Genomic DNA, 16,068 nt, shown 5'->3' with positions numbered 1-16,068 from the left:
TATCATCTGTCCATGGGCTGCATGTCTTTTTTGTTAAGATCTGGATTTGCCATCCCATCTCTTGTTTGTGCTGGGAAATCCCTTATCTTGAAACTCTAACACAGTTAGTGGTCATCTATTCTTTCCTCTGTACACCTTGATATATACACTTCCAATCATAATTATTTGCTTTTATGTCTGCGCATCAGACTGGGCATTCCTTGAACGAGGTGTGCAAAACAGGGAGTGGGTACTCAATAGGGGTGGGGAGGGGGTGGAGAAAAGGTAATAAATAAATGGCAGGAGATAAGACTCTATTTGCTAACGGATGTTAGGCAAAAGATCTATTTCGAACCTGTGGAAGGATTCAAATAAAGCAACAGATTTAGTGGAACTACTTCTAACTTAAGCTACCAAATCACAACACGGGGCCGACGTTTGATCTCAGCGCCACACCAGACACCAGACCTGCGGTGTCCACGGGGTTCAAGTGCTCTCAGCAAAAGATCACAGACCATCCGCGGGGGGCGAGTTCTCCAGGGATCAGCAGTTAGATATGAGGCCCAGCGCAGGTAACGAAACCCTCCAGCCAGGCCAGGAGACTGACCAAACCATCTCCAAGGATTCGGCCCGCGACGAGCCACGTCGCCAGCTCCCCTTTGGGAAACCCCGGCCACAGGACAGAGCGGCCTCCACCCTGGGACAGCCAGGGAGAAGCGGCTGCCCCCCGGAAGCAAGATGGCGGCCTCTGCTTTCCCCCTCCTTCCCCGGGAACCCCCTCCCGGTCCCGAGAAGAGAGACAAGGACGTCGCGGCGCCGACGCTGAGATCCGGGAACCTCCGCGGGGCCCGCGGCCACTCCCGGGCCCCCGGGAGGCGACTCCACCTCGCCGGACGCGGGGAGTCGGGTGTGGGGCCGTCCAAAGGGCAGCGCAGCTCGCCCTCGGCAGGCAGAGGGTGGACGCCTGCTAGCCCGCGCCTTCCTGGCCATTGTTCTCCAGCTCCGGCCCCAACACCCCCTTCTCCGCTCGCGAACAGGAAGTTACTCCCCAGCCGGCCCCGCCCCGCTTCCCAGCGCCCCGGAAGTGATCTGCGGCGGCTGCTGCAGAGCGGCCAGGAGGAGGGTGGATCTCTGGAGAGCGGAGCGCCCCTAGTCCTCCTCCTCCTCCTGCCGCCCAGGCTCCGCCGCCGCCCGTCGGACTCGTCCTTCTGCCTCTCGCGGCGGGGAACCTCCCAGACGACCAGGGCTGAGCTCTCTCCGGCCGAAGCCAGCTCAGCCGCGGCTTCCGGAGCCCGCGGGGCGGCAGACCGGCTTGCGGTGCAGGTGAGCGATGCCTGCCCGGGCCGCCCCGGGAGAGGTTGGGGCCGCTGGGGCGGCGGCGGCGGGGGTGTGTCCGGGCGGCGGCGGGCCGAGGCCGAGGCTCAGGGCCCGGACGCGGAGATTGCAAGTGCCGCGTTCTGCCCGGGGACGAGCCCAGGCTGGAATCCGGGGCGCGGTGTTCGCTGCTGTGCGGGCGAGTGCACGCCCGAGAGCCGGCGGCTGCGGCGCGGTCCTCCGAGCCCAGCACCTCCTTGAGTTGGCCTCGTCGGAAGGTCACCCCGCATCTCTGGCCCGCCGCGCCGAGGTCCCCGCCTGGGCGGTGCCCGCGACCTGGGGGGACCCATCGCCACCGCCGCAGTCCCCGCGCCTCACTCCGCCCCTCTCCCCTCCTTCCCTTTCTTCCAGTCCTCGCCTGTACCAGAGCAGTTGCTTTTTAAGCATCTCCGCCAAGGTTTTGTGCCAGTCTAAGGAATGGCTTTTTCAGACTGAAGTCATTAGATGCTCCGCATTGAACTGCACTGGTTTACCCATATTAGGGTAATCCAGCCTCTAAAACGAAGAAGAGAATATAGATGTTGAGCGAGGGGGTGTTTCCTTCGTGGTTCGTTCCTTAAGGTTTTCCAGGAGTGGAAGATGTGATTTGTATGCTTTAGGCTGGGTATATATGTGTAAGTGGGCAGGGATGACAGCACAGAGAGGTGGCAGTGTTGTTTCAAGGTTGAAGGAGAATTAGGGAGTTAACTGGCCTTTGCTGGGAAACCTGAACGTCCAGACTTGTGAGAGCTTATCCAAGTGTCTTTAGGGTTGTGTGAGAACTCCAGTGCCACGCCCTACGTGTCAAGCTGAAAAGCACCCAATTTACAAATTGTGTTTGGTTGGGGGAGGGGGAACTTTATAAAACGTGTGTCATAAGTTAATTCTTGTCGTGAAAGTACAGTACAACTTTAATCGTGTTCCCAAACTCGGATAACAAAATTTGTTAGTAAACTCGCAGAAGGCTTTTTTTGAGCTTTTTTTTTTTTAAATGTATTTAAATGTATCTTACTCGTTTATGTGGGTTTGTCTCTATTAATACAATATTACTATAAAATGACTTGTGACTCTTCAGACATTATTTTTAGACTTTGAATTTTTTCAGGGCAGGAACCATGTCTTATGCATCCATGTGTTCCCATGCTATGTCCCTGGAACAAAGAAGTTATTCCCGTATTTCCACTGAATGAATGAATGTGTAGGTGATCCCACAGTTGTTGCCTCAGGAAACATTTATTTTGTTGGGGTTTTTGTTTGTGTTCCAGTTTCTTGGCACATACAGACTTTGCTTTGTCTTAGTGTTTTTTTAGCAGGGTTAAAGGACGATTCAAGAAGAATCCCTTTGCTGTCCTTCCAAAACTGTCCTCCCCTGAAAGGTTAAAATTATATTTGGGGTATTGTGATTAGGCATTATAATAACTTGTTGTATTCCAGTCTTAAATACTTACTACTTAAGCATGTTTATCCAGAGTTATTAAGAGATTTTCTAGTGATAGTAAGTTTGTGTTTGGAGTTGATAACTGTTCCCTGTCTTAGAAAGAGGAAATTGGGAGTTACCACTGTTGGGAAAACATGGTACGTCACGGAATTGGTTACAGTGGCTTATTTCTCCCATGGGTACATGAAATCCTCTGACATCCTGGTATGACCTTGGCATGATTTACCAGTAGGCACTTCCACATTTCTTTTCAGAGATCCAGGTGTTCTCTACTGTGACTGCTGCATGTGCAGTCATCTGTATCACTTATTTTGAAGTAGTTCATACAACACTTCTTTGCAGGGCTCTCAGGGAGAAAGGGCCTACTTATAGGGAAGAATCTTGTCTACATTTGTTTATGGGGGGAGTTTTTGTCTCTAGAGGGCAGGGTTATTTTCACGTTAGGGAGGTCCAAAAAAAAAAAAAAAAGTGCTGATATCTTCTTTCCCCTCCAATTGTCTGGTGGCAGTCCTGCACCGGTTTTCCAGCTCAGCTTCTGCAGAACATAAATAAACGTACCAGAATCACTTCTTGTATGTGTATCAGTGTTATACACACTTGTATTCCTTAGTGGATGGAGGGCAAGGACAGTCACTTTTAGAATACAATGATATTTTTAAGAAGGGAAAAGATTATGATTTGGAAGAAGTAGGGAGACAGTTTATGGTTTTTATTGTTTTAAATTTTTTTTTTTAACGTTTATTTATTTTTGGGACAGAGAGAGACAGAGCATGAACAGGGGAGGGGCAGAGAGAGAGGGAGACACAGAATCGGAAACAGGCTCCAGGCTCTGAGCCATCAGCCCAGAGCCTGACGCGGGGCTCGAACTCACGGACCGCAAGATCGTGACCTGGCTGAAGTCGGACGCTTAACCGACTGCGCCACCCAGGTGCCCCAGGTTTTTATTGTTTTATAAAATGTTTTAACTCCCTCACCCTGCAGGTGAGGGAAGCCTGCAGTTTCTTATCTCTGAAACATCACCACTATACAGAGGTCAGATTTTTCTATTTTAATTCAACAACCCTCTTGGTAATAAATCCGTATACATTGATTGCCTGCCAAGCGCTATGATAAGAGCTTTAGTTATATTATTTTTAAATCTCCACAGTACCTCTGTAAGATAGGCAGTTTTGCCATACTTTACTAAGACTAAGTTATTATTGGCTGGAGGCTAGTAGCTAGTAATTATTAGAATCTGGATTTGAAAGTAATGAATTCTGAGAGCATTGCATATTGCAATTAATCCTAAAAGGCTGAGGAAAAACAAGATTCTGATTGAGCTGAGCTTCAGGAATGTGAAGATAATGGGCCCTTCAGCACTCTTGGCCATCCAGTGGGTCCTGGGGTTACCACTGTTTATTTCCAGCGTGCCTACAAATACAGTGTTCTCATCTGCTGTGTATGCCATGATGAAAAAATGGTTGGATATTGTTCGGATAGGTGCCCTGGAGGAGTAGAGTATTAGGAACTCAACAGTGGTGTTGATACCGCTTTTTTACCTCTGAAGTACCTGAATAATTCCTACTTGAGAGGACTATGGAAAACCTATTTTGTAGTGCCCTTTCCTGAAATCTTGTTTTTCAGTTCTTTCATTAGAGGTGGTGGGGGTGGGGGAGGTTGTAGGGGAATTGGGAAGAATGGTAAAAGAGGCAGGGTTGTCTTGGGTCTGTTTTTACCATTTCGGACCATATATCGTTTTCTCTTTGGGTTTAGTGTAGAGGCTTAAAGGTGGCAGAACTTGTAAGGGTCTAATTGCTATTCACCCTTTCCCAGCCTGTGCATTTTTTTTCCTTTCAAAAAATGCACTTTTTAAAAAAAAATTTTTTTTTTTTAACATTTATTTATTTTTGAGACAGAGAGAGAGAGAGCATGAACAGGGGAGGGTCAGAGAAAGAGGGAGACACAGAATCTGAAACAGACTCCAAGCTCTGAGCTGTCAGGACAGAGCCCGACTCGGGGCTCGAACCCACAGACCGCGAGATCATGACCTGAGCCGAAGTCGGACGCTTAACCGACTGAGCCACCCAGGCGCCCCTTAAAAGATGCACTTTTAATGGGCTTGATTTCAAGGATGTGTTCATCTCTTGGTTTAAAAAAAAAAAAAATGTATGTAGCTCTAAGAAAAATATGGCTCATTCTCCAGTCCCCATTAGTAATAGTTTTTCTTTTTTTCTTTACATCTAAGACACCTTTTTTACTACCTTATGACACTCATAAGGATTTGGCTACCATATAGGAAAAAATGAAATTAAAGCTCCATGAGTTTTAAGAGTCATGGGAATACACTTTAGAAGAGAATTTAAATCTCTGATGTAATTATACCCAAAGGTATAGTTGCTCAACATCAAGATTGTAGTCTGTGCAAGCCAAAATCAACAAGCTGACATAAAATATTGTGATATTATTCTTAAAAGCCTTCACAGTTAGAATTGTGACACACACACTCTCTTTGAAATCTGAGGTCCAGTTGGGTTGCCGAATTCACTTATTGAAACTAAAGGTCAGAGTTTGACAATGTCGTGTTGGAGAATAAGACATAGTAAGATTATGAAATGATTTCTACTCCCAGATGCATTGTGAAGGGTGGGCAAAGATCCCCGGTTTCGACAAAGGTCACGATTGTAGTCATCTAAGCCACAGGATCCCTGCTTTCTAATGTAGTTGAGTAGCTGGCATAGTAACTGATTGAAAATGGAGGTTGCCCACTAATTGCAAATGCTTTAGTTCAGCTGCCCTGTCTAGGTCCGTTCTGGATTACTCTAGCAGCCTGTTAGCCTCTTGGTGCCACCCCACCTCCATCTTTTCTCCACACTTGGTTAGAGCAGTTATGACACTCCCCTACTTTAAGCCCTTTCGCAGCTCTTTCTTGCCCATTAACAAAATCCAAACTCCTTTTATCCCTAAATCTCATATAAAAAATTCTCAAGACCTACTCCTTACCTAACTCTCTAGCCTCATCTCTTCTCTTGCAGGGTATTCTGTTCCAGCAATACCAGGCTTCTAGAATGCTAGTGTTTTCCTAGTCCTCCATTTCCTCTTCCGTAGTTAGTTCTAGCCATTCCTCCTTATTCCAATTTAGTAATGCCTACTTATCTTCCAGCACTCAGTTTAGTATCTTGATTAGATTCTTTCTCTTGATCTCATCCCTCAAACAACAGGAAACCAACCAACCAACCAATCAAATAAGAACCCCAGGAACTTTCAAGACTGGGCTGGTTCCTCCTATTATGTGCTGCCGTAAAATCTAACATAGCACTTACCACTATGGACAGTGCCTTCATTAGTCTATTGTAAATTTTGTTGATCACAGTCCATAGTAACCTCATAGGTACATACATAAATACACTCTTAAAAGCCTTCACAAGGGGCACCTGGGTGGCTCAGTAGGTTAAGCATCTGACTTTGGCTCAGGTCATCATCTCACAGCTCATGAGTCCAAGCCCCACATCAGGCTCTGTGCTGACAGCTCAAAGCCTGGAGCCTGCTTCGGAGACTGTCTCTCCCTCTCTCTCTGCCCCTCCCCTGCTCACACTCTGTCTCTGTCTCTCTCTGTCTCTTTCAAAAATAAACATTAACAACAACAACAAAAAGCCTTCACAGGCCTTTATCAGAAGCTTTAGTTCATGACATCCTTGTCATATCAATACTTTTTTCACAGCATCCCTAGGTCAAAAGAAACACCTAACAGTTTATTAAATAGGCCCAGACAATTTAATAATTATTTATGTCCTAAAGATTTAGTAGCTATTTGAAAAAAATAATACACATAAATTAAAACAAATTACTTTTTTTTTCTTAACTGCAGAATATTCCATGGCGTATTCAACCTATGTCCTGTACTTGGACATTTAAGTAATTTCCAATATTTTTCAATTATAAATGATGTTATAATGAAAATCTTTACATATGTGTGTCTTTGTATTGTTGGAGGTAAATATTCAGGATAAATGCATATATAAGATTTGTTAGATATTGACAAATTCCTCTTCTTAATGGAACTCTACTATTTTGAATACCTTCCAGCAATGTGTAAGTTCCACAGCCTCAATGGACTACATTGTCAAGTTTTTGAATTTCTGCCAATCTAATAGGTGAGAAATGGTATCTCAGTATAGTTTTAATTTGTAAATTGAACATTTTTTGTACATTAAAGGGTCATTTTTTTTACATTTAAAAATTAAATGTTCATGTTATTTAACTACTTTTTAAATAATTTTTGGTCTTTTTCCCTCAGGTTTTAAAAGTTCTCTTTATTTAAGAATGGTAACCACTTAGGGGCACCTGGGTGGCTCAGTCGGTTAATTGTCGACTTTGGCTTAGGTCATGATCTCGTGGTTCATGAGTTCAAGCCCATGTTGGGCTCTGTGCTGACAGCTAAAAGCCTGGAGCTCGCTTCACATTCTGTATCTCCTTCTCCCTCTGCCCCTCCTCTGCTCACTCGTTCTCGCACTCTCTCTTAAAAATAAATATTAAATGTTTCTGATTCTGTGTCTCCCTCTCTTTCTGCCCCTCCCCCGTTCATGCTCTGTCTCTCTCTGTCCCAAAAATAAATAAACGTTGAAAAAAAAAAAATTAAAAAAAAAAATGGGGCGCCTGGGTGGCGCAGTCGGTTAAGCGTCCGACTTCAGCCAGGTCACGATCTCGCGGTCCGGGAGTTCGAGCCCCGCGTCGGGCTCTGGGCTGATGGCTCAGAGCCTGGAGCCTGTTTCTGATTCTGTGTCTCCCTCTCTTTCTGCCCCTCCCCCGTTCATGCTCTGTCTCTCTCTGTCCCAAAAATAAATAAACGTTGAAAAAAAAAATTAAAAAAAAATATTAAAAAAATTAAAAGCAAAAAAGATTGTTAACCATGTAACTTTGATGTATGTTGCAGATACTTTGCCCACTCATCTTTGGCATTGCTTACAGGGTTTTTTGGACGTGTGAAAGTCTGTTCTTGTGTAGTTAAATATATTAATCTTAAATTTTTTGCATCTGAGTTTTTCATCATCATTAGAGAGTCATTCCTTATCCTCAGGTTATAGAGGAATTCACCCATGTCGCCTTCCAGTATTCTTATAGTTTCATTTTCCGCATTTAGTTTCCTGACCCATTTGGAGTACATTTACGTTTATGGTGTGAGGAATGGGTATAATGTTATCATTTTCTACATGGCTCTCTAGTTGTCCCAGTGCCATTTAGTTTTTAAAAATCTTGGCTCCTATTGTCATATACTAGAATTTTTATGGAGTTGGGTGTATTTTACTCTGTTGAACTGTTTATGCACCAGTACCATACTGGTTTAATCATGGGGGCGTTGTATATGATTTAATATCTGGTAGGTCTATGCCCCATTATAACTTGTCCTCTTCTGTGTCGTCCTTGCTATTCTTGCATGTTTTATTTTTCCATATGCACTTCGGTGTCAATTTTTCTAAGTCCATTCATTAAAAAGATCATTGCTATTTTTATTGAGATTGCATTAAACTTATGATTTAACTTAGAACTGATTTCTTGATGGTGTTGGAGACATCTTAACCTAGAACAAGCAATGTTTTTTCACTTTCTTAAATCAACTTTTGTGTCTTTGGGGAGAGGTCTATAGTTTTCTTCGTAAAAGTTTTGAACATTTCTTGTAGAGTTTATTCCTAAGTGTTTTATCTTTTGTTGTTGTTGTTGCCATTTTAAATAGAATTTTCTTATACATTATATCTTCTAATTGGTTATTATTCATGTAAATGAATAGTGCTGATTTCTGCATGTTTTCCTGCTACTTTGCTAAAGTCTTATTGTTTGAGTTACTTTTATCATTGCTTCCTTTAGGCTCAGATATACTATTGTGTCACCTGTAGAGATTTCAATCCTTTCTTTTCCAATGGTTATGCCTCTAAGTGTTTATCTTATCTAATTGCATTGATTAGTATCTCCAGAACAATGTTAAACAGAGGAATAACTGTCTTCAATAAGAGATGCTGATTGTTTTATTGTATTATTTTTTTCTGTGAATATACAAAAGTGTACATTTTACCAGATATTATCTTAGCTATGGACGTGTCTTTCAAAGCCTGCAGTCCTTCACTGTCTCTGTAAGAGACACTAAATGGAGATGCATGTGGTTAGAGTCAGGAAATACTGACTTTCCTAGTGGACAGAGCAAAGTACAAAGATAAGCAAGGTGAGGACTAATATAAGGTTTCCCAGTTCACACAACCAGTCCTAAGTTTTGTTCTTACCTTGCCACATAGTTCTTCTGAACTTCATTGCAGTCTTCTCTCAGCCAGTCATGCTTGCCATAGGGTAACCTCCTTTTCTCCTCTAGGCTAAAGCTGCCATGGGTCTGTGAAGATCCAAGGATTCCTTTCTAGGCTTTCGCAGTCTTTTTTTTTTTTTTTTTAATGTTTATTTATTTTTGAGAGAGAGAGAAAGCCCACTCAAGCTGAGGAGGGGCGGGGAGGGGGGACCGAGGACCCAAAGCTGTACTGGCAGCAGAGAGCCTGATGTGGGGCTTGAACTCACAAACCACGAGATCGACCTGAGCTGAAGTTGGATGTTTAACCAGCCTAGCCACTTAGGAATCCCTAGGCTTTCACAGTCTTTAGTGGTGTCCTTGTATTGTAGACAGATAAATTAGGCTTACCTTTTATTGATGTGGTCATGGCTTGGCTCCTTGGGTCTGTAGGTCATATGGCAAGTCAGGTTTATAATTAAATGAGCTTATCCCTGGGAGTGACCTAGAGTACACAGATGTAGGGTTGTTACAGAGAAGTTTGTAGGGCCTGGATCATCTGTTTTTTCTCCACAATTCGTTTTGGAAGACCCAGTCTTCTAGCTGGAAGTGATGTGTTTGTGTGGAATCAAGTGTTGGGTGGGCATCCAGCATATATGGTGTCCACATGCCGGTTATGGATACACACCAGTGTTGCCTCCCAAGTTCTAGAGGGTGCTTTCATTCGACTGCCATCTAATTCACCCAGAAAGTTCAAATAGCACATTTTCCGTAAATTCTTATAATTTCACAATTATCTAGGTCCATTGGTGAACTCTCAGTCCACATCCTGTTTCTGTGTTTGTCATTCTAAGCATTTCCTTTCCCAGGAGTGCAGGGAAGGATATTTATTAATTTCTTGCCCCCTGGGCTGACGTGCTCCTCCCCCAGAAGTCCCTACAACTCTTAGTCCATGGTCTGTTGTCTGTCTTCATGGTCCCAGGAGCGCTGGTAGGTGGGGTGTTTAATAATCCCTTTTGGTCCCAACTTTGAGGAGCTCTCACTCACCAGGTCCTTTGTCCATTTCTGCTTTTCCCAGGACCCATGTTGCCTTTTTCTCTCTGGGTCTCATTGCCTCACTGGCATGCAGTTCATCCTTGAGAGGTTTTGGGGATGCCTTGCTGTGAAGACCCTCAAGCCTCACCCTCTGGTAAATTGATGGCACCTTGATGGCAGAGCTTGGGCAGGAGGTTGGTTTTTTCCTGTTCCTTCCCCCCCCCCCCCCCCCCCCCCCCCCCCCCCCCCCCCCCCCCCCCCCCCCCCCCCCCCCCCCCCCCCCCCCCCCCCCCCCCCCCCCCCCTTACTTTATCTACCCTCACCTTTTAAGTCTGAGGACAGTCTGTCTCCCCTCATCCTTCTGCATAAGACATTTGTCTGTGACAGAAAATCTCCCTTCCCTGAGGTCTTTGGCTGCCGTAGTCTTAATGCTTGGATTGTTGGAAACTTTCCCACTACCCTGTTAGTCTCCAAGGTCTTCATATGTCTCCATGGTACAACTAAGACAATTCTTCAACTCTTCTACAACTAAGAATAACTTCACTTATTCTTATTTGCTGCTTGTGGGTTTTAGTAGCTTTTTTGGTCCTTCAGAATAAAACAAAACTTGGTCATTTTCTCTGCTTATCTCCTTTTATCCTTTGCTTTGGCTTAGATCATAAAACCCATTCTTGTCTTTATATTTTGTTTTGTTTTTAAAGTTTATTTGGTCACAACTGTTTAAGTTCTTTGTACAGTAACTGGTCATTTATATTTTTTATTCTGTGAATTGTCTTTTTTTTTTTTAATTTTTTTTTCAACGTTTTTTATTTATTTTGGGACAGAGAGAGACGGAGCGTGAACGGGGGAGGGGCAGAGAGAGAGGGAGACACAGAATCGGAAACAGGCTCCAGGCTCCGAGCCATCAGCCCAGAGCCTGACGCGGGGCTCGAACTCACGGACCGCGAGATCGTGACCTGGCTGAAGTCGGACGCTTAACCGACTGCGCCACTCAGGCGCCCCTGTGAATTGTCTTTTTATGTCCTTCGCTTATTTGAAGGGTATGGGCACTAGATTTTTTTTTTTTTTAAAATAACAGATTTATTGAGATGAAATTCACATACTGCAAAAGTTACTCTTTTAAAGTATAATTTGGTGGTTTTTAATACAGTCACAGAATTGTGCAGCCACAGCCACTATCTGATCTGACCACATTTTCATGACCCCAAAAAGAAACCTCATGCTCATCAGCCTTCATTCCTGATTCCCTCCACCCGCAGCTCCAGGGAACTACTGATCCGCTTCCCATCTTTACAGATTTTCCCATTCTGGACATTTCTGGATTCCATGAACGGAATCATACAATATGTGATCTTTTGTGTTTGGTAATTTTTACTTAACATAATGTTTTCAAGGTTCGTCCATGTTGTAGCATGTATCACTACTTCCTTCGTTTTTATGGCTAAATAATGTTCCAGTGAGTAAATATACCACATTTTGTTTATCTGTTCATCCGTTGATGGACATTTGGGTGCGTCCACTTCTTGGCATATATTGGATAATGCTGCTATGAAAATAGATGTACATGTTTTTGCATGGACATGTGTTTTCATTTCTCCTGGGTGTGTGTGTGTGTGTGTGTGTGTGTGTGTGTGTGTGTGTGTATAGGAATGGAATTACTCGGTCATATGGTAACTCTGCGTTTAACATTTTGAGAAACTGCCAAACTGTTTTCTAAAGCACCTGCACCATTTTACTTGCTCCCTATTGGTGTATAAGGCTTCCCAGTTTCTCTGCATCCTCACCAACATTTGTTATAGTCCACCTCTTATTAATTATAGCCATCCTAGTGGGTGTGATTATCTTTCATCTGCTAGAATACTTTGTCTAAGCTGCCCTGTGTGTGTGAAGTAATGTACATCTTGGCATATCCTGTCTTTTTCTTCTTAGACATTTTAGTTTGATGTCCAGTTCCAAGAATGTTCTCTTTGTTGTAAAAACTGTAAATGTGGCTTTTTGTTGGAACTTCTAAGTGAACTTTGCTTTTGATTCATAGCAAGGTTTTTGCCTTAGTGTGTCTGATGAGTTTCAAGAGGTTACAATTTTCAGTTGTTAAAAGCACACTGTTACAAATTGTTGCATAACAAGTACCTAGACAAAGTGCGTAATAGAGTGAAGGGGAATCATTCATAATCAACACTGACAGTGTTTCCAAGAATTGTTTGTGCAGTATTGACTACAAAATTGGGAAACACCAATTATAGACAAGAGTAACCAAAAATGGTGCCAGGTTTAATAAACTGAGCACTTTTGTGTGCATGATCTCATTTGATCTTTGTATCAGCCAAGAGATATAGGTGGGGTGGGAAAATTTATTGACCTTCAGTCAAAATGTTTTACTGAATGCACTTGTAACATAAAGATTTCCACACCAACCAATACCTGTGTTGCTTTGTCTTAAATTATTTAAAAAGTACTGGTTAGCATTAGCATTTTCATAAAGCTCTAACTTGCTCACAGTGTAGTTATTTTATTCTTTTAGTTCCCATTTGTTCCCTGTTATTATCTGTATCTGAACAGGTATGGAATAGAGATGATGGTCTCTGTACCTCAACTATGTGCCTCTTTCTGAAATGCATAGAAAACTGCACTGGTGATTCTTTTATACTTGGTTACCTTTTAAAATGAAAGCGCTCTTCCCTGTCCCTCAGCTTTGTGTTTTGAAACATTTCCAACTTACAAAAAAAAAACGTTAAAAGAGTAGAATATTGAATGCCTGTATTTCCCAATCATCCTCTCTTCACCGATTACCGATTATTATTTTGCCCTGTTTACTTTATCTTTCTAAGTATAGATGCTTTTATTTTTCTCTACTTTGAAAGAAGTTGGAGACCTCATGAAACTTCACCTCTGTGTACTTCATCTTACGTCTTCTGAGAATAAAGGCATTCTCCTGTATCATCATAATACTGTTGTTTAACACATAAGTAATAATTCCATAACATCATCTACTATGTAGCCCAGATTCAGATTTCTCTAGTTGCCACCAATTGTCTTTAAATAGCTGTTTTTCCTCTGATCTGTTGGCTTATTATGTCTTCCTTAGTCCCTATTTCATTTTTTCTAATTAACTTTTTTGAGATACAATTTACATATCATAAAATTCACCCATTTAAGTTACAGTCATTTTTGGTAACTGGTTGTGTAACCATCACCAATATCCAGTTTTTAAACATTTTTATCACTTCAATAAAATCCCTTTGCCCATTTGTAGTTAATCCCCATCCCTACCTCCAGCCCCAGGCAACCAGTAACTTACATTCTATCTCCACAGATTTGCCTTTTCTGGGCATTACTGTAAGTGGAATCATACCATGAGTAATCTTTGGGTTTTTTTTACTTAGCATAATTTTTTTCTGGCTCATCATTTTGTGGCATGTGTCACTAATTCTTTTCTTTTTATTGGTGAATAGTAGGTAAGTATTCCATTCAATAGATTCACCACATTTTGCTATCCACTTACCAGTTGATGAACATTTGGATTGTTTCCCTTTTTTGGTTGTTACGAATAATTCTGCTATGAACATCCATGTACAAGCCTTTGTGTGGACATATGTTTTTATTTCTCCTTTATACACCTAGGAGTAGAAATGCTCAGTTGTATGGTACATTTATGTTTAACCTTTTAAGGAGGTGCTAAACTGTTTTCCAAAGTGGTCTCACATTATTTTGCATTCCCACCAGCAATGTTTGAGAGTTCCCATTTCTCTGCACTTTAAAAAGAAAATTTTTTTTAATGTTTATTTTTGAAAGAGAGAGAGAGAGAGAGAGAGAGAGAGAGAGAGAAAATGAATGGAGGAGGGGCAGACAGAGAGGGAGACACAGAATCTGAAGCAGGCTCCAGGCTCCGAGCTGTTCACACAGAGCCTGACACGGGGCTCGAACTCAAGAACCGTGAGATCATGACCTGAGCTGAAATTGGACACTTAACCGACTGAGCCACCCAGGGGCCCCTCATTTTTCTACACTTTTAAGAATGGTTATTAGATTAGTCTTTTTAGAAATTATTATGGCCAGTCTAGTGGGTATAAAACTGTATCTCGTGAGGGTTTTTTTTGCATTTCCCTAATGACTAATGGTGTCGAGCACCTTTTCATGTATTAGCCATTCACAAATTTTCTTTGGTGGAATGTCCTCTCAAATCTTTTTCCTATTTTTTAAACAGGTTATCTTGTTATTGAATTGTGAGTTCTTTGTGTGTTCCAGATACAAATCCTTCATAGATTTTTGAATTGCAAAGACTTTCTGCCAGAGAATGCTAAGGGTTTTATTTTGGTAATGATGTTAACCATGAACCTTGCTTAATTTTTCTCATTTGCTGTGGGGCTTTTCTAGACAATTGGAATAAGAGCTAGATCTTTTCTTAATTCTTTCATGTGTCTAGCTAGTACAGAAGTAGAATAAACAATTAAAGACAGTGATAGTCACTGTCATCTTCGTTCTGCAGTTAAGCAGTGAGAAACTTCCTTCTGAACCACGAGAAGCAAATAGACACACACTATGGGTATTAGGGCTCTTTCAGTTGTAAGAGTCAGAAATCCAGTTTAGACTCTTCAGCAAAACAGACTTTTAGTGCTTTTCTCTCGCTTCTTCAGCTCTGCTTCTTTTTTCATTCTTTTGGCTGACTCTTCACATGTGGCCACTTTCGTCTCCAGATTCAGTTCTTCCCAGCTCAGCAGAAAGAGCCAGTCTTTCCCCCTGGCCCAAGAATGGAGTACTCTGGCCAAGTTAGGTCGCTTGCCCTGCTTTTTGCTTTTGAGAGATGTGGAGCATCCAGATTCGCAGTCCTGTTGTAACGCGGGAAGGAGGGAGTAGTTCCCTCTAGAAAGAGGTGCTGGGCAGACAGACTCTATCTACGTCTGCTTCTTCAGGGGTGTTGGGGTCATTTTTTGCCCACTTTTATGAAATTAAACCAAAAGTAATGAGTAGAAAGTTGATACCTGGAGTTTTGGGAAAAAACCACATTTGTTATCTGATTAATTTTAACACTAAATTAGCCTTTACTAGTAGTACTTTTTCTTACCTAAACAAACTCATGTGATGTTTGCTTTGCATTCTGCATACCCCTTTCCCCCTCCCACTGAGGTGAGAGGCAAGCGACGTTAGCAGTAATAACAACTTGGTAATTGTGGCTGATTTTTCTATACTTCTTTTGAGAGTTCTTTTATGTAGTTTTCTTTAGCTCTCTGAGGCGGGGTTATATCCAACTGTCTCAGAGTGCCTACATTCCTACAGATTGCTGAAATCAATTTTTTTTATAATTAGTTTCCTTCCTCTCTTTCATTTACTTGGATTCTCAAGCTCTGTCAGTGTCCATATGTTGAATGATTCATCTTTGAAGTGATTTTTTTTTTTTTTTTTAAGTCAGGATAGTTCCCAGTTCCTTTTCGTGACATTGGGTGTGTGATGTGCATGGTGATGGTGAAGACACTGTTGATGAAGTTGTGATTTTCCTGCTCTAAAAGGAAATAACTGTTATCACTGAAAGTGTTTCTTATCTAAAGTCTTTAATAGCTATAACTGCTATATAAATACCATCATGAAGTTGAACAAATAACTGGATACCGTGTCCCTGTTGTGTTGCTTCTGTGCTCTTCCAGTACTCCTTAGGATTTGTTTTCAGTATGAAAATTAAATGCAGAATTGAGAACTCGTGGTTTGAGGCTGTCTGTCTAAGACGTATCATTTCTCATAGAATTAAAAGAGCGTACCTTGAAAGGTTTTCTAATGTATTCTTCCACTATTTACAAAAATCCCCTCAAAACTACCCAGCCACTAGCCATTGCTTAAACACTTACTGTAGTGATCTTGTGGAGATCTGGGTTTTTTTTAGATATGTTCATTTTTTAGATATGTTCATTTAAAAATTCATTCCTGGGGTGCCTGGGTTGCTCTTTCGGTTGGGCGTCCAACTTCAGCTCAGGTCATGATCTCACGGTCTGTGAGTTCAAGCTCCACATGTGGCTTTCTGCTGTCAGTGCAG

General features: G+C 42.2%; 1 protein-coding gene across 1 annotated transcript in view; it reads left to right on the top strand.

Annotated features, from left to right (window-relative positions):
* Positions 1 to 1,195: 1,195 nt before the first annotated feature.
* The window catches only part of RALA (RAS like proto-oncogene A), a 74,092-nt gene continuing 59,219 nt past the window's right edge, over positions 1,196 to 16,068 (top strand). The window contains exon 1 of the mRNA XM_043588525.1: positions 1,196 to 1,302. The gene's annotated coding sequence lies outside the window, so the exon portion shown is untranslated. The remainder of the gene's footprint in view (positions 1,303 to 16,068) is intronic.

The sequence above is a fragment of the Prionailurus bengalensis genome, chromosome A2, assembly GCF_016509475.1.
Source record: "Prionailurus bengalensis isolate Pbe53 chromosome A2, Fcat_Pben_1.1_paternal_pri, whole genome shotgun sequence".
NCBI lineage: Eukaryota > Metazoa > Chordata > Mammalia > Carnivora > Felidae > Prionailurus > Prionailurus bengalensis.
This window is presented reverse-complemented; position numbering and strand designations above follow the sequence as displayed.